The 19,567-nt window shown below is 45.5% G+C and overlaps 2 non-coding genes across 2 annotated transcripts; one reads left to right on the top strand and one right to left on the bottom strand.

Moving 5' to 3' along the window:
• Positions 1–15,390: 15,390 nt before the first annotated feature.
• On the bottom strand, positions 15,391–15,463 carry TRNAK-CUU (transfer RNA lysine (anticodon CUU)). Its single transcript has one exon. It is a non-coding gene; the product is annotated as a tRNA-Lys (tRNA).
• A 1,531-nt stretch (positions 15,464–16,994) lies between these two features.
• TRNAK-UUU (transfer RNA lysine (anticodon UUU)) lies at positions 16,995–17,067 on the top strand. The gene has a single exon. It is a non-coding gene; the product is annotated as a tRNA-Lys (tRNA).
• The last annotated feature ends 2,500 nt before the right edge of the window (positions 17,068–19,567 follow it).

Below are 19,567 nucleotides of genomic sequence, written 5' to 3'. Positions count from 1 at the left end.
TACCATGGGCAACCCTGCACACTAGAGGGGTTGAAGGGTCTGTAAGGGTGGTGATCTCGCCCTTTGTTGGACCGGCTATATAGTCCCCAGGTATCACCTTGATTGCTGTCAGGGAGAACAATGTTATACATGGGTGACGTCAATAGGGAAGTGTATACTTTGGATGAAGTCACTGGAAAGTGAGGACAATCACGTAAATAGGACCCTTGCTGATAGTTATTAATACTGTGTTATATGTTGTAGTTACTGAAAAATGTTCCAATTCAGTCTCTCGTTCAAACCTTGGGGGTTGGTAGTATTCAGTTCAAAAATCCATTTGGTTTCCAAACGTAAGAGTTTGCCGTCTCTGTCTCCCCCTCTGATATGTTTGGGAACATGATCTATGATCATGTGTCTCAGATCGTTCAAAGAATGTTTAGCCATCGCAAAGTGTCTTGCCACCGGCTGGTCTGACTCTTTGCCTGCCAGAGCTTGCTTGATGGCCGACCGGTGGAGAGCCATTCTTTCCCTGAGAGTCCTGATAGATTTGCCCACATAGTGGAGACCGCAAGGGCATTTAATGAGGTAGACTATGTGGGTGGTGGTGCATGTGAGTACATGGTTAATTTTGTATGTTTTGTCTCGGTGGGGATTACCAAAATTAGATCCTATTATCATGTTTTCACACGTAGTGCATTTGATGCATTTATAGCACCCGGGCTGAAGACTGTTCTTGTTGTTGGAAACCCGTGATGTCTGTGTGGACTATTACGTCCTTGATGTTTTTGCCCCTTGAAAAACACATCATTGGTCGCGTTCCTCTGAGCGACGATAGCGACTGATCCGAGGAGATAATGGGCCATAGGGCTCTAGTCGCTCTCTGTACTACCGGACTTGTGGTATTGAACCTAGAGATAAAAGGTATAGCTTGACTTTTAGTGCGTTTGCTGGGTTGGAGGAGGGTCTCTCTGGGCAATTGCATCACCTCCTGCTTGTGTTTTGCAAGGAGTTGCCGATTATAACCTCGTTCCCTAAATTTTTGAACCATCTTATCAAGCTCTTCTTCCAGCTTATCTCGATTGCTGATCAGACGTGATACCCTGATCATCTGAGAGCGAGGCAGACCATTCTTGAGGGCTTTCGGATGGTGGCTGTTGGCTCTCAACAGGGTATTTCTGTCCGTTGGTTTCGTGTAGACCCCTGTTTGGAGTGTGCCCTCTGTGATGGAGATCTGTACGTCCAGGTAGTGGATGGAACTTGTGCTGGTTTGGTAGGTGTATTTAACTCCTTCTGGTCTAGAGTTGGTAAGATGCATCAACTGGTCAAAACTTTCCAATCCTCCTGTCCACAGGAGGAAGAGGTCATCTATATATCGGGGAAAAAAATTGAATATGTTGACTGACTGCTTGTTTTTGAAAGAACACCTTCTCTTCTTCCTCAAACATATAAATGTTTGCAAATGATGGGGAGACATTGCTCCCCATCGCGCACCCTACTCTTTGGCGATAAAATTTGCCATTAAATAAAAAGAAATTTTTTTCCAGGGTCATACGGAGGAGGTTCATGAACAGTGGAATTTCCAGTTTGTCCATGTGTTCTTTTTTCAGAAAGGCTTCCATAGCTGTTAATCCTGCCTCATGTGGTATGTTAGTATATAGACTAACAACATCCACTACACACATGAGGGTTCCTTCCGGTACCTGCTGGATGGCTCTCAACCGGTTAAGGAAACTGGTTGTGTCTTTAATAAAGTGCTTGTGCTTTAAAATCAACGGTTGCAGTATGCTGTCTAGGAAGACAGAAACTGGTTGGAATATGGATTCTCTAGCAGCAATGATAGGTCTGCCTGGTGGGGAAAGCTGGTTCTTGTGCAGTTTAGGTACCGTGTATAAGATGGGTACAAGGGGATTTTTCTGAAAAAGTGCTTTGTGCAATTTTGTGGTTAACTTACCACTGTCTTTAGCTGCATCTAAAGTGCTTTTTAGTGCTTTGTGGTATTCAACGGAGGGATCACGGTTCAACTCCTCGTACACATTGATGTCTGCGAGTTGACGCTGTATGTCCTTCACGTAGTAATCCAATTCCAGGATTACTACTCCTCCCCCTTTGTCCGCGGGGCGGATGATTATGTCTCTATAGCCACCAAGTTGTTTAAGTGCAGATTCTTCCTCTTTGGACAGATTATGATGTTTTGGGACGGTGGCTGCCGCCTCGTTATATCTATGCACCGAATCGTCCAATAACCTGGTAAATGCTTTAATGGAGGCATTGGTGGACATGGGATCAAAGGAGGATGCAGAACGTTTAATGAGAAATTCTTGATGTTTACAATCCAAATCCATGGGTGCAGATGCTGTGTCAGGTGAATTTTGAAAGTACTCCTGGCGCCTAAGTATACGTGCATAGTGGTGAAGCTCTATATTCCACCTAAAGTCATAAAATGTGTTGGTGGGCACGAATGACAGGCCCTTCTCCAAGACGCTCTGTTCTGCTTCTGTGAGTGTTCTCTTGGAGAGATTGTAAATCAACGTTTTTTGTTTGTAGTGGCACTTTTGGTCCCGCGTGCACTGGCCGCCCCTGCGGGTGGCCTGCCTCTTCGCCCTTTTTCGGGTAGTGTTACCGGCAAGGTCCCTAAAGGGATACTAGGCTCCGGAGTCGGTCCTTCAGAGTCACAGAGCCCGAACTCGCTGTCACTATTAGAGGTACCTGCCCCACTTTGCTGCATTTCTCTTCTTTTGCGCCAGCTTTGTCTGCTTCTGTAATTGAATTGGCCTGGTGTTTGTGTGCTCTCTCCCATCAGCCACCTGTATACCCGATTGGTATCATAGTCTTCCTTCACTGTGTTGAGTTTGTTTCTTTTGAACTTTACCAAATCTTCCTTATACCGATCAATCTGATGTTGTAACTTGATTAACCATTCTTTGTTGGAATCGTTCTGCAACATGGATTTGTGTAATGTTTCCATATTGAGGATTTTCTCCCGTGTTCCACTCAGTTCCTTCCCAGCTTCTTCCACGACAAGTAAGACAAGATCTAAACTGCACTTGTTGAGGATTCCAACCCATTTTCTACAAAACTCTGGGCTGTGTCTGCCTATAGTGGGCACATTCCTGACACGAAAGCCCCGCGGGATCATTTTTTGTCTGTGGTACTCAGACAGCGAGATCCCGTGCAGTAAAAAGTCAATTTCCCTTCGCTTCAATTTGAGGAGCTGATGGTAAACATCCTCAATTTTGCCCTCAGTGCCTGGGGGTTCCAGCTGTTCTTTAAATCTTAGACGTTCCGCATCATCGTCTGTGAAGCTGAAAGATTCTCCCAAGGTAGGGTACATTCCTCTGCACCCCGGAGAGTCATCTGTAGCCAGGGGATCCATAAGTGCTTTGTGCAAAAAGTGCTGGTGCTAAGGTGCTATGAGTGCTGGTGCAAATGATGCTCACTCTTGGCCAGGATACTGCTTCAATGTGCAGCGGTAATGCAATCACTGGTGGGGGTGCCCTGTCCCGTGATGGGGTGCAGGGAGGCAAAACTTCCTACAACTCCCAATGTCAAATACAGTCTGCTCGGACCGGCACTCCCCCTCCTCAATTTAGCTGCTTTGGTGCCGTCTCAGGAATAGGTAGGTAAATGAAGCATGAAGAAAAGCGGCACTCAAAGTCTGATAAAGAAGTTAAATGTATTTCACACGTAAAAGTGAACCGACGTTTCGGGGACCAAACGCCCCTTTTTCAAGGTGAACAACAATGTGTGTAAGGAAAAAACATACCTTTTAAAGAAGTAGAAGTGCCCGCCAAAGTGCTCCAAATTACGCCCGCCCGGCCGCTCGAGGTCCGTCTTCCGCTCCGGTGCATTAAGATGACGTCATATTCAATGCGCCCTGCGTGCGCGTCGTTGCTATGGTTACCCGCTGTAATCCTCGGCCGGGCTGCGGCGCTGATTGAAAGAAATATATGTTTTGTGCCATCAAAGATTACAGAACCCACCACCACTAAGACATTAGTGTATATAACAATAAGGTGATACTTGGGTGTTATGTACACACCCCCTAATGAATTAAATTACAATAAGTGAAATAGAGGTAAACAATGATAGAAACACACCTCTATTTCACTTATTGTAATTTAATTCATTAGGGGGTGTGTACATAACACCCAAGTATCACCTTATTGTTATATACACTAATGTCTTAGTGGTGGTGGGTTCTGTAATCTTTGATGGCACAAAACATATATTTCTTTCAATCAGCGCCGCAGCCCGGCCGAGGATTACAGCGGGTAACCATAGCAACGACGCGCACGCAGGGCGCATTGAATATGACGTCATCTTAATGCACCGGAGCGGAAGACGGACCTCGAGCGGCCGGGCGGGCGTAATTTGGAGCACTTTGGCGGGCACTTCAACTTCTTTAAAAGGTATGTTTTTTCCTTACACACATTGTTGTTCACCTTGAAAAAGGGGCGTTTGGTCCCCGAAACGTCGGTTCACTTTTACGTGTGAAATACATTTAACTTCTTTATCAGACTTTGAGAGCCGCTTTTCTTCATGCTTCATTTACCTACCTATTCCTGAGACGGCACCAAAGCAGCTAAATTGAGGAGGGGGAGTGCCGGTCCGAGCAGACTGTATTTGACATTGGGAGTTGTAGGAAGTTTTGCCTCCCTGCACCCCATCACGGGACAGGGCACCCCCACCAGTGATTGCATTACCGCTGCACATTGAAGCAGTATCCTGGCCAAGAGTGAGCATCATTTGCACCAGCACTCATAGCACCTTAGCACCAGCACTTTTTGCACAAAGCACTTATGGATCCCCTGGCTACAGATGACTCTCCGGGGTGCAGAGGAATGTACCCTACCTTGGGAGAATCTTTCAGCTTCACAGACGATGATGCGGAACGTCTAAGATTTAAAGAACAGCTGGAACCCCCAGGCACTGAGGGCAAAATTGAGGATGTTTACCATCAGCTCCTCAAATTGAAGCGAAGGGAAATTGACTTTTTACTGCACGGGATCTCGCTGTCTGAGTACCACAGACAAAAAATGATCCCGCGGGGCTTTCGTGTCAGGAATGTGCCCACTATAGGCAGACACAGCCCAGAGTTTTGTAGAAAATGGGTTGGAATCCTCAACAAGTGCAGTTTAGATCTTGTCTTACTTGTCGTGGAAGAAGCTGGGAAGGAACTGAGTGGAACACGGGAGAAAATCCTCAATATGGAAACATTACACAAATCCATGTTGCAGAACGATTCCAACAAAGAATGGTTAATCAAGTTACAACATCAGATTGATCGGTATAAGGAAGATTTGGTAAAGTTCAAAAGAAACAAACTCAACACAGTGAAGGAAGACTATGATACCAATCGGGTATACAGGTGGCTGATGGGAGAGAGCACACAAACACCAGGCCAATTCAATTACAGAAGCAGACAAAGCTGGCGCAAAAGAAGAGAAATGCAGCAAAGTGGGGCAGGTACCTCTAATAGTGACAGCGAGTTCGGGCTCTGTGACTCTGAAGGACCGACTCCGGAGCCTAGTATCCCTTTAGGGACCTTGCCGGTAACACTACCCGAAAAAGGGCGAAGAGGCAGGCCACCCGCAGGGGCGGCCAGTGCACGCGGGACCAAAAGTGCCACTACAAACAAAAAACGTTGATTTACAATCTCTCCAAGAGAACACTCACAGAAGCAGAACAGAGCGTCTTGGAGAAGGGCCTGTCATTCGTGCCCACCAACACATTTTATGACTTTAGGTGGAATATAGAGCTTCACCACTATGCACGTAAACTTAGGCGCCAGGAGTACTTTCAAAATTCACCTGACACAGCATCTGCACCCATGGATTTGGATTGTAAACATCAAGAATTTCTCATTAAACGTTCTGCATCCTCCTTTGATCCCATGTCCACCAATGCCTCCATTAAAGCGTTTACCAGGTTATTGGACGATTCGGTGCATAGATATAACGAGGCGGCAGCCACCGTCCCAAAACATCATAATCTGTCCAAAGAGGAAGAATCTGCACTTAAACAACTTGGTGGCTATAGAGACATAATCATCCGCCCCGCGGACAAAGGGGGAGGAGTAGTAATCCTGGATTTGGATTACTACGTGAAGGACATACAGCGTCAACTCGCAGACATCAATGTGTACGAGGAGTTGAACCGTGATCCCTCCGTTGAATACCACAAAGCACTAAAAAGCACTTTAGATGCAGCTAAAGACAGTGGTAAGTTAACCACAAAATTGCACAAAGCACTTTTTCAGAAAAATCCCCTTGTACCCATCTTATACACGGTACCTAAACTGCACAAGAACCAGCTTTCCCCACCAGGCAGACCTATCATTGCTGCTAGAGAATCCATATTCCAACCAGTTTCTGTCTTCCTAGACAGCATACTGCAACCGTTGATTTTAAAGCACAAGCACTTTATTAAAGACACAACCAGTTTCCTTAACCGGTTGAGAGCCATCCAGCAGGTACCGGAAGGAACCCTCATGTGTGTAGTGGATGTTGTTAGTCTATATACTAACATACCACATGAGGCAGGATTAACAGCTATGGAAGCCTTTCTGAAAAAAGAACACATGGACAAACTGGAAATTCCACTGTTCATGAACCTCCTCCGTATGACCCTGGAAAAAAATTTCTTTTTATTTAATGGCAAATTTTTATCGCCAAAGAGTAGGGTGCGCGATGGGGAGCAATGTCTCCCCATCATTTGCAAACATTTATATGTTTGAGGAAGAAGAGAAGGTGTTCTTTCAAAAACAAGCAGTCAGTCAACATATTCTATTTTTTTCCCGATATATAGATGACCTCTTCCTCCTGTGGACAGGAGGATTGGAAAGTTTTGACCAGTTGATGCATCTTACCAACTCTAGACCAGAAGGAGTTAAATACACCTACCAAACCAGCACAAGTTCCATCCACTACCTGGACGTATAGATCTCCATCACAGAGGGCACACTCCAAACAGGGGTCTACACGAAACCAACGGACAGAAATACCCTGTTGAGAGCCAACAGCCACCATCCGAAAGCCCTCAAGAATGGTCTGCCTCGCTCTCAGATGATCAGGGTATCACGTCTGATCAGCAATCGAGATAAGCTGGAAGAAGAGCTTGATAAGATGGTTCAAAAATTTAGGGAACGAGGTTATAATCGGCAACTCCTTGCAAAACACAAGCAGGAGGTGATGCAATTGCCCAGAGAGACCCTCCTCCAACCCAGCAAACGCACTAAAAGTCAAGCTATACCTTTTATCTCTAGGTTCAATACCACAAGTCCGGTAGTACAGAGAGCGACTAGAGCCCTATGGCCCATTATCTCCTCGGATCAGTCGCTATCGTCGCTCAGAGGAACGCGACCAATGATGTGTTTTTCAAGGGGCAAAAACATCAAGGACGTAATAGTCCACACAGACATCACGGGTTTCCAACAACAAGAACAGTCTTCAACCACCTTCCTGACCAGACAGCCCGGGTGCTATAAATGCATCAAATGCACTACGTGTGAAAACATGATAATAGGATCTAATTTTGGTAATCCCCACCGAGACAAAACATACAAAATTAACCATGTACTCACATGCACCACCACCCACATAGTCTACATCATTAAATGCCCTTGCGGTCTCCACTATGTGGGCAAATCTATCAGGACTCTCAGGGAAAGAATGGCTCTCCACCGGTCGGCCATCAAGCAAGCTCTGGCAGGCAAAGAGTCAGACCAGCCGGTGGCAAGACACTTTGCGATGGTTAAACATTCTTTGAACGATCTGAGACACATGATCATAGATCATGTTCCCAAACATATCAGAGGGGGAGACAGAGACGGCAAACTCTTACGTTTGGAAACCAAATGGATTTTTGAACTGAATACTACCAACCCCCAAGGTTTGAACGAGAGACTGAATTGGAACATTTTTCAGTAACTACAACATATAACACAGTATTAATAACTATCAGCAAGGGTCCTATTTACGTGATTGTCCTCACTTTCCAGTGACTTCATCCAAAGTATACACTTCCCTATTGACGTCACCCATGTATAACATTGTTCTCCCTGACAGCAATCAAGGTGATACCTGGGGACTATATAGCCGGTCCAACAAAGGGCGAGATCACCACCCTTACAGACCCTTCAACCCCTCTAGTGTGCAGGGTTGCCCATGGTAACAGTTCTACTGTTGTATTTATAGCAATAGTATTTTTTCTTTCAGTCTTTTCAAACCGTATCATCATTTAGACAGCCACGGGTACCAGTGTTTCTATCATTGTTTACCTCTATTTCACTTATTGTAATTTAATTCATTAGGGGGTGTGTACATAACACCCAAGTATCACCTTATTGTTATATACACTAATGTCTTAGTGGTGGTGGGTTCTGTAATCTTTGATGGCACAAAACATATATTTCTTTCAATCAGCGCCGCAGCCAGGCCGAGGATTACAGCGGGTAACCATAGCAACGACGCGCACGCAGGGCGCATTGAATATGACGTCATCTTAATGCACCGGAGCGGAAGACGGACCTCGAGCGGCCGGGCGGGCGTAATTTGGAGCACTTTGGCGGGCACTTCTACTTCTTTAAAAGGTATGTTTTTTCCTTACACACATTGTTGTTCACCTTGAAAAAAGGGGCGTTTGGTCCCCGAAACGTCGGTTCACTTTTACGTGTGAAATACATTTAACTTCTTTATCAGACTTTGAGTGCCGCTTTTCTTCATGCTTCATTTTTATACATACATATATATATATATTGATTTCATCTCATTATCAATCATCCAGTCTATATTAGCAGCAGACACAGTACGTTAGTCCACGGCTGTAGCTACCTCTGTGTCGGCACTCGGCAGTCCATCCATAATTGTATACCACCTATCCGTGGTTTTTTTTTTTCTTTCTTCTTTGTACATACTACTATAGTATAGTAGCTTACTGTAGCAGTCTGCGGTGCTGCTGAGCTGACAGTGTCCAGCAGGTCCGTCATCAGTCATCATTACCTAATAAATATATTATCTACCTGTCCGGCTGCAGTACTAGTGATATTATATATACATACATATATATATATATTGATTTCATCTCATTATCAATCATCCAGTCTATATTAGCAGCAGACACAGTACGTTAGTCCACGGCTGTAGCTACCTCTGTGTCGGCACTCGGCAGTCCATCCATAATTGTATACCACCTACCCGTGTTTTTCTTTTTTCTTTCTTCTTTGTACATACTACTAGTATAGTATAGTAGCTTACTGTAGCAGTCTGCGGTGCTGCTGAGCTGACAGTGTCCAGCAGGTCCGTCATCAGTCATCATTACCTAATAAATATATTATCTACCTGTCCGGCTGCAGTACTAGTGATATTATATATACATACATATATATATATTGATTTCATCTCATTATCAATCATCCAGTCTATATTAGCAGCAGACACAGTACGTTAGTCCACGGCTGTAGCTACCTCTGTGTCGGCACTCGGCAGTCCATCCATAATTGTATACCACCTACCCGTGGTTTTTTTTTTTCTTTCTTCTTTGTACATACTACTAGTATAGTATAGTAGCTTACTGTAGCAGTCTGCGGTGCTGCTGAGCTGACAGTGTCCAGCAGGTCCGTCATCAGTCATCATTACCTAATAAATATATTATCTACCTGTCCGGCTGCAGTACTAGTGATATTATATATACATACATATATATATATTGATTTCATCTCATTATCAATCATCCAGTCTATATTAGCAGCAGACACAGTACGTTAGTCCACGGCTGTAGCTACCTCTGTGTCGGCACTCGGCAGTCCATCCATAATTGTATACCACCTACCCGTGGTTTTTTTTTTTCTTTCTTCTTTGTACATACTACTATAGTATAGTAGCTTACTGTAGCAGTCTGCGGTGCTGCTGAGCTGACAGTGTCCAGCAGGTCCGTCATCAGTCATCATTACCTAATAAATATATTATCTACCTGTCCGGCTGCAGTACTAGTGATATTATATATACATACATATATATATATTGATTTCATCTCATTATCAATCATCCAGTCTATATTAGCAGCAGACACAGTACGGTAGTCCACGGCTGTAGCTACCTCTGTGTCGGCACTCGGCAGTCCATCCATAAGTATACTAGTATCCATCCATCTCCATTGTTTACCTGAGGTGCCTTTTAGTTGTGCCTATTAAAATATGGAGAACAAAAATGTTGAGGTTCCAAAATTAGGGAAAGATCAAGATCCACTTCCACCTCGTGCTGAAGCTGCTGCCACTAGTCATGGCCGAGACGATGAAATGCCAGCAACGTCGTCTGCCAAGGCCGATGCCCAATGTCATAGTACAGAGCATGTCAAATCCAAAACACCAAATATCAGTAAAAAAAGGACTCCAAAACCTAAAATAAAATTGTCGGAGGAGAAGCGTAAACTTGCCAATATGCCATTTACCACACGGAGTGGCAAGGAACGGCTGAGGCCCTGGCCTATGTTCATGGCTAGTGGTTCAGCTTCACATGAGGATGGAAGCACTCAGCCTCTCGCTAGAAAACTGAAAAGACTCAAGCTGGCAAAAGCACCGCAAAGAACTGTGCGTTCTTCGAAATCCCAAATCCACAAGGAGAGTCCAATTGTGTCGGTTGCGATGCCTGACCTTCCCAACACTGGACGTGAAGAGCATGCGCCTTCCACCATTTGCACGCCCCCTGCAAGTGCTGGAAGGAGCACCCGCAGTCCAGTTCCTGATAGTCAGATTGAAGATGTCAGTGTTGAAGTACACCAGGATGAGGAGGATATGGGTGTTGCTGGCGCTGGGGAGGAAATTGACCAGGAGGATTCTGATGGTGAGGTGGTTTGTTTAAGTCAGGCACCCGGTGAGACACCTGTTGTCCGTGGGAGGAATATGGCCGTTGACATGCCTGGTGAAAATACCAAAAAAATCAGCTCTTCAGTGTGGAGGTATTTCAACAGAAAAGCGGACAACAGGTGTCAAGCCGTGTGTTGCCTTTGTCAAGCTGTAATAAGTAGGGGTAAGGACGTTAACCACCTCGGAACATCCTCCCTTATACGTCACCTGCAGCGCATTCATAATAAGTCAGTGACAAGTTCAAAAACTTTGGGCGACAGCGGAAGCAGTCCACTGACCAGTAAATCCCTTCCTCTTGTAACCAAGCTCACGCAAACCACCCCACCAACTCCCTCAGTGTCAATTTCCTCCTTCCCCAGGAATGCCAATAGTCCTGCAGGCCATGTCACTGGCAATTCTGACGAGTCCTCTCCTGCCTGGGATTCCTCCGATGCATCCTTGCGTGTAACGCCTACTGCTGCTGGCGCTGCTGTTGTTGCTGCTGGGAGTCGATGGTCATCCCAGAGGGGAAGTCGTAAGCCCACTTGTACTACTTCCAGTAAGCAATTGACTGTCCAACAGCGAGGAAGATGAAATATCACAGCAGTCATCCTGCTGCAAAGCGGATAACTGAGGCCTTGACAACTATGTTGGTGTTAGACGTGCGTCCGGTATCCGCCGTTAGTTCACAGGGAACTAGACAATTTATTGAGGCAGTGTGCCCCCGTTACCAAATACCATCTAGGTTCCACTTCTCTAGGCAGGTGATACCGAGAATGTACACGGACGTCAGAAAAAGACTCACCAGTGTCCTAAAAAATGCAGTTGTACCCAATGTCCACTTAACCACGGACATGTGGACAAGTGGAGCAGGGCAGGGTCAGGACTATATGACTGTGACAGCCCACTGGGTAGATGTATGGACTCCCGCCGCAAGAACAGCATCGGCGGCACCAGTAGCAGCATCTCGCAAACGCCAACTCTTTCCTAGGCAGGCTACGCTTTGTATCACCGCTTTCCAGAATACGCACACAGCTGAAAACCTCTTACGGCAACTGAGGAAGATCATCGCGGAATGGCTTACCCCAATTGGACTCTCCTGTGGATTTGTGGCATCGGACAACGCCAGCAATATTGTGTGTGCATTAAATATGGGCAAATTCCAGCACGTCCCATGTTTTGCACATACCTTGAATTTGGTGGTGCAGAATTTTTTAAAAAACGACAGGGGCGTGCAAGAGATGCTGTCGGTGGCCAGAAGAATTGCGGGACACTTTCGGCGTACAGGCACCACGTACAGAAGACTGGAGCACCACCAAAAACTACTGAACCTGCCCTGCCATCATCTGAAGCAAGAAGTGGTAACGAGGTGGAATTCAACCCTCTATATGCTTCAGAGGTTGGAGGAGCAGCAAAAGGCCATTCAAGCCTATACAATTGAGCACGATATAGGAGGTGGAATGCACCTGTCTCAAGCGCAGTGGAGAATGATTTCAACGTTGTGCAAGGTTCTAATGCCCTTTGAACTTGCCACACGTGAAGTCAGTTCAGACACTGCCAGCCTGAGTCAGGTCATTCCCCTCATCAGGCTTTTGCAGAAGAAGCTGGAGACATTGAAGGAGGAGCTAACACGGAGCGATTCCGCTAGGCATGTGGGACTTGTGGATGGAGCCCTTAATTCGCTTAACAAGGATTCACGGGTGGTCAATCTGTTGAAATCAGAGCACTACATTTTGGCCACCGTGCTCGATCCTAGATTTAAAGCCTACCTTGGATCTCTCTTTCCGGCAGACACAAGTCTGCTGGGGTTGAAAGACCTGCTGGTGACAAAATTGTCAAGTCAAGCGGAACGCGACCTGTCAACATCTCCTCCTTCACATTCTCCCGCAACTGGGGGTGCGAGGAAAAGGCTCAGAATTCCGAGCCCACCCGCTGGCGGTGATGCAGGGCAGTCTGGAGCGACTGCTGATGCTGACATCTGGTCCGGACTGAAGGACCTGACAACGATTACGGACATGTCGTCTACTGTCACTGCATATGATTCTCTCACCATTGAAAGAATGGTGGAGGATTATATGAGTGACCGCATCCAAGTAGGCATGTCACACAGTCCGTACTTATACTGGCAGGAAAAAGAGGCAATTTGGAGGCCCTTGCACAAACTGGCTTTATTCTACCTAAGTTGCCCTCCCACAAGTGTGTACTCCGAAAGAGTGTTTAGTGCCGCCGCTCACCTTGTCAGCAATCGGCGTACGAGGTTACATCCAGAAAATGTGGAGAAGATGATGTTCATTAAAATGAATTATAATCAATTCCTCCGTGGAGACATTGACCAGCAGCAATTGCCTCCACAAAGTACACAGAGAGCTGAGATGGTGGATTCCAGTGGGGACGAATTGATAATCTGTGAGGAGGGGGATGTACACGGTGATATATCGGAGGATGATGATGAGGTGAACATCTTGCCTCTGTAGAGCCAGTTTGTGCAAGGAGAGATTAATTGCTTCTTTTTTGGTGGGGGTCCAAACCAACCCGTCATTTCAGTCACAGTCGTGTGGCAGACCCTGTCACTGAAATGATGGGTTGGTTAAAGTGTGCATGTCCTGTTTATACAACATAAGGGTGGGTGGGAGGGCCCAAGGACAGTTCCATCTTGCACCTCTTTTTTCTTTAATTTTTCTTTGCGTCATGTGCTGTTTGTGGAATGTTTTTTGGAAGGGCCATCCTGCGTGACACTGCAGTGCCACTCCTAGATGGGCCCGGTGTTTGTGTCGGCCACTAGGGTCGCTTATCTTACTCACACAGCTACCTCATTGCGCCTCTTTTTTTCTTTGCGTCATGTGCTGTTTGGGGAGGGTTTTTTGGAAGGGCCATCCTGCGTGACACTGCAGTGCCACTCCTAGATGGGCACGGTGTTTGTGTCGGCCACTAGGGTCGCTTATCTTACTCACACAGCTACCTCATTGCGCCTCTTTTTTTCTTTGCGTCATGTGCTGTTTGGGGAGGGTTTTTTGGAAGGGCCATCCTGCGTGACACTGCAGTGCCACTCCTAGATGGGCACGGTGTTTGTGTCGGCCACTAGGGTCGCTTATCTTACTCACACAGCTACCTCATTGCGCCTCTTTTTTTCTTTGCGTCATGTGCTGTTTGGGGAGGGTTTTTTGGAAGGGCCATCCTGCGTGACAATGCAGTGCCACTCCTAGATGGGCACGGTGTTTGTGTCGGCCACTAGGGTCGCTTATCTTACTCACACAGCTACCTCATTGCGCCTCTTTTTTTCTTTGCGTCATGTGCTGTTTGGGGAGGGTTTTTTGGAAGGGCCATCCTGCGTGACACTGCAGTGCCACTCCTAGATGGGCACGGTGTTTGTGTCGGCCACTAGGGTCGCTTAGCTTAGTCATCCAGCGACCTAGGTGCAAATTTTAGGACTAAAAATAATATTGTGAGGTGTGAGGTATTCAGAATAGACTGAAAATGAGTGGAAATTATGGTTTTTGAGGTTAATAATACTTTGGGATCAAAATGACCCCCAAATTCTATGATTTAAGCTGTTTTTTAGTGTTTTTTTAAAAAAAACACCCGAATCCAAAACACACCCGAATCCGACAAAAAAAATTCGGTGAGGTTTTGCCAAAACGCGGTCGAACCCAAAACACGGCCGCGGAACCGAACCCAAAACCAAAACACAAAACCCGAAAAATTTCAAGTGCACATCTCTAATATTTACTGGCCATAAACTTTACACTGAAAAAACCTTCAGCGTCGAAGCAAGCCACTACTTCTAGCCAGGGAAGATGCCATGAGAAGTGTCATTCATCTAGGATGTGTTACTATGCCACCTAACAATGAGATGCTTCTACATCAGGGCTGGGGAACCTTTGGCCCTCCAGCTGTTGTTGAACTACACATACCAGAATGCCTTGCTACAGTTTTGCTATTTGGCCATGGTAGAACTGTTGCATAACATGCTGGGATGTGTAGTTCAACAACAACTTTAGGGCCGAAGGCTCCCCATCCCTGTTCTACATAGTGGCCCCCACATACAGAAGGAAATGTAATAACCTGCAAGATGCAGGCATCGACGCGATTTCGGACGGCAAAACCAACCTGGTATTGCTTTGTAAATTACTGCCACTTTGAAAAATCCCCGATGTCTGCAACTCGCAGGCTACTACATTTCACCCAGAAAGTTTGCACATATGGACGTATTTATTTTTTACTATTATCAGAAGACAATAAAAAAAATTGCTTAAAAGAAATGTATAAAGTAATTACAAAATGAAACAAATTCAGTGTATTTCAGTTTAAACAGAGAACTGCAGGACCACATTTACATTCCTGGCAAACTTCAAATGGACATTTAAAACCACTTAACTGACGATTTTTCCCTTCAAAAGTGTTTTTTAAAATGTATTTTATTTAATAAAGTTGAAAAAGTATTTTTTAAAATAGTTAAACATTATATTATGCACATCTGCAGAACGGTTCTCCTCATCAAAAACGGGGGGACAGGGTGGGATGGTGCAGTTGCATGAAATCTGACCATGCCAGTTAAGTGGTTAAAAATTAACCGCCCAACGTGGGGCTCGAACCCACGACCCTGAGATTAAGAGTCTCATGCTCTACCGACTGAGCTAGCCGGGCAGATGGATATGCTGCTAACCCTAATTCTAAAAGTGACAGGGAATCTGGTGCTGTGTTCAGAGAGCTGGCTGACGTAGGAACCAGTGCCAAGTATGAATGGACCCCAGCCTACTGCTCCCAATGGCCCCTCCTACACCTGCAGCTCAGTAACACTGCAGATCAGCTTTACAGAGAATGTCACTGAGAATCGCTGTGAAGGACTCCGTTAATGAAGAAACAGAATTGTCCCTTAACAAGTGTCTACATGTAATGTATAAGACAGTCCATAGATTGATCTAAAGTTTGTAATTATGTGAAACTAATGTTTATCATTTAGTTGTCAAATATCACTTAAGTATATTTTGGTTATAAATATTTTTTTTTTATTTTTTTTATTTTTATGTCTAAAACATTGGATGTCCATGGTCAGGTTTGTCTTATAGACTGAAATTGTAATTAATTTTAAAATGAGGCACATTTTTATAGGAATGAGGCTTGATGCATTATAGCATACCCTCCTATACTTTCAATGGAAGTTTGGAGAGCCAAAAATAGGCACAGACCATAAAAAAAAGGTACAGTACCTATTAAAAAGGTCCAGTTGGAGAGTATGTTATAGTATACATGTGATTGCTATTACTATTGCTTTTTACTGCTATATATTTTCAGCCATTGGAAGGGACATAAAACTTTGGTTGCTTATAGTCAAAGATATATTAAAGCCTAGATAAATATACTTATATGCAAACATTTTCATATAAAAACCCAAAAGTTAAAATTTTAATTGAATGACTTCCCAAAAGCTCCCTGTCAGGGTTTACTACAATCAAAATCCCGACGGTCAAAATACCGACAAGGGCAAAATACCAACATTTAAAATGTCGACAGGTCAAAAAGTAAATACGAGTATTTCATTGTGTATTTGGTGTATATGTCAACATATGTCAGCATGGACACCGTATAAGTGTACTACGTCCCCTTGCATGCGCTCGGCACACTATTATGTACCCCATCCAGGTGCGCTGGGATGGTAAAGTATGAACAAGTCGGTTTCAATGAAAAAATCATGAAAACTCATGTCAACTTTTTGACCTGTCGACATTTTGACCGTCGGTCAATGGTTGTCGGAATTTTGATTGTAGGTAAATTGGCCGCATCCCCTCTGTCATCACTTCTTGGTTTTTACTTCATTTGTTGTAGTGCATATATTTGATTTTCATAGCAAGTGAACAGGTTTTATTTTATTACACTTTTAAGTTTGTATTTTCCACTTAGTGGGTCAAAAAGTGAAACAGCAGAAAATAAGATTTTAATTTCTAATTGTACTACATTAGTGTTCTCATACTTCCATTATGGCTGCCACAACCCCATAGGAAATAGTAGGGAGGCACAGCTTTGTAAATAGGTATAGGGTTGCACAATTATCCCTTTTTATCTTTTGTTACTTTTGTTTCCTGAATTATTGACGTTATCTGTGTACACATTAGTCAATGTAGAATGAGTGAGCTTTGTCCAAGCTCTAGAACTGACCAAATTCCTTGCTGAAACAGAAGCCCGGATAGCTCAGTCGGTAGAGCATCAGACTTTTAATCTGAGGGTCCAGGGTTCAAGTCCCTGTTCGGGCGCACTTTTTGATTTTATTTTTTTTCTGCAAATAATCTTTATATGGGTTTCTTATAAAGGGTGTGGTATTGTATGCCGGCGGTCGGGCTCCCGGCGACCAGCATACCGGCGCCGGGAGCCCGACCGCCGGCTTACCGACAGTGTGGCGAGCGCAAATGAGCCCCTTGCGGGCACGGTGGCGCGCTACGTGCGCCACGCTATTTTATTCTCCCTCCAGGGGGGTCGTGGACCCCCACAAGGGAGAATAAGTGTCGGTATGCCGGCTGTCGGGATTCCGGCGCCGGTATACTGTGCGCCGGAATCCCGACAGCCGGCATACTGAAGACCACCCCTTATAGAGACACTTTTTGTTGAATATGTGTCCTGTCACTTGCTGCTATTCACGGAGACAAGAAGGAATGGGAGCGTGGCCAGCAGCTCAAATAGTGATGGAAAGTGACGGAAAATGCATTACCGTAAAACCATGCCCCCTTTACTGAAGCCATGCCCCCCTTTCCTGGGCGGGCTTGCTACATAGGGTTGCCATCTCATCCCTTTAATTCTGGGCACCTAATACCGTATATACTCGAGTATAAGTCGACCCGAATATAAGCCGAGGCTCCTAAGTTTACCACAAAAAACTGGGAAAAATTACTGACTCGAGTATAAGCCTAGGGTGGGAAATGCACGGTGCCAGGGGTTTTCATGCTCAGGGTGTCATGCTCGTTGCCTGGGGTTTCATGCGGTAGGTGTTATGCTTGTTGCCAGGGGGTAATGCTTGTTGCTAGGGCTGTGCCCCCAGTGCCACATATACCCCCAGTGACAGATATCCCCCCACAGTGCCAGATAACAACATGCCCCCAGTAGTTGTGCCCCTCTTTCTTTGCCCCAGTAGCTGTGCCCTCTTTCTTTGCCCCCAGTAGTTGTGCCCCCTCTTTCTTTGCCCCCAATAGTTGTGCCCCCTCTTTCTTTGCCCCCTGTCGCTGTGCCCCCGTCGCCGCTTACAGACACACACAAAATAATAAAAACAATACTTACCACTGCCCCATTCCTGCTTCCCGACCGCTTCTTCTGCTGCTGCTCCGTCCGTCTGTCTGGCCGCCCGCCCGCTCCTCTCTATGGGAGAGACGTCATGACGTCTCTCCCATAGCAGCGCCGCACAGACACTAGAGGTCAATAATGACCTCTAGTGTCTGTCCCTGGAGCCGGCTGCAGTGGACGCCAACACAGCCCACGGCGTCTGCTGCAGTCGTGAGCTGACTCGAATATAAGCCAAGGGGGTCTTTTTCAGCATAGAAAAATGTGCTGAAAAAGTCGGCTTATACTCGAGTATATACGGTAATTACACTGGTTCTGTGGCTGATTAAAACCATGTGAAATAGAGTCTTGAAGTCAGCCAGCCACAGAACCTGTGTACTTAATATGTATCCAGAATTACAGGGATGAGGTGGCAACCCTATTGCTACCTCCAAAAAGTTAGGAGGTATGCCTTAGGTCAGTGGTTTCCAAATTTTTTTGAATCACGGCGCCCTAGAATATCAGAATTTTTTTCATGGCACCCCTAGTCCAAAAATTTCTTATTGAGAAATTTAGAAAGAAATAATAAGATTTTAAACCTACCGGTAAATCTTTTTCTCCTAGTCCGTAGAGGATGCTTGGGACTCCGTAAGGACGATGGGGATAGACAGGCTCCGCAGGAGACATGGGCACTAAAAAAGAACTTTAGGTATGGGTGTGCACTGGCTCCACTCTCTATGCCCCTCCTCCACACCTCAGTTAGAGAAACTGTGCCCAGAGGAGACGGACAGTACGAGGGAAAGGATTTTAGTTAATCCAAGGGCAAGGTTCATACCAGCCCACACCATTCACACCGTATAACTTGGGATATACGAACCAGTTAACAGTATGAAACAACACAGCATCAGTCCGAGACTGATCAAAACTGTAACATAACCCGTATGTAAGCAATAACTATATACAAGTATTGCAGAAGTAGTTCGCACTGGGACGGGCGCCCAGCATGCTCTACGGACTAGGAGAAAAAGATTTACAGGTAGGTTTAAAATCTTATTTTCTCTTACGTCCTAGAGGATGCTGGGGACTCCGTAAGGACCATGGGGATTATACCAAAGCTCCAGAACGGGCGGGAGAGTGCGGATGACTCTGCAGCACCGACTGAGCAAACAGGAGGTCCTCCCCAGGCAGGGTATCAAACTTGTAAAACTTTGCAAAGGTGTTTGACCCCGACCAAGTAGCAGCTCGGCACAGTTATAATGCCGAGACCCCTCGGGCAGCCGCCCAAGAAAAGCCCACCTTCCTAGTGGAATGGGCCTTTACCGATTTTGGTAACGGCAATCCAGCCGTAGAATGTGCCTGCTGAATCGTGTTACAGATCTAGCGAGCAATAGTCTGCTTCGAAGCAGGAGCGCCAACCTTGTTGGCTGCATACAGGACAAACAGTGCTTCTGTTTTTCTGACCCGAGACGTTCTGGCCACGTAAGTTTTCAAAGCCCTGACCACATC

Source organism: Pseudophryne corroboree, chromosome 6, assembly GCF_028390025.1.
Source record: "Pseudophryne corroboree isolate aPseCor3 chromosome 6, aPseCor3.hap2, whole genome shotgun sequence".
Lineage (NCBI taxonomy): Eukaryota > Metazoa > Chordata > Amphibia > Anura > Myobatrachidae > Pseudophryne > Pseudophryne corroboree.
This window is presented reverse-complemented; position numbering and strand designations above follow the sequence as displayed.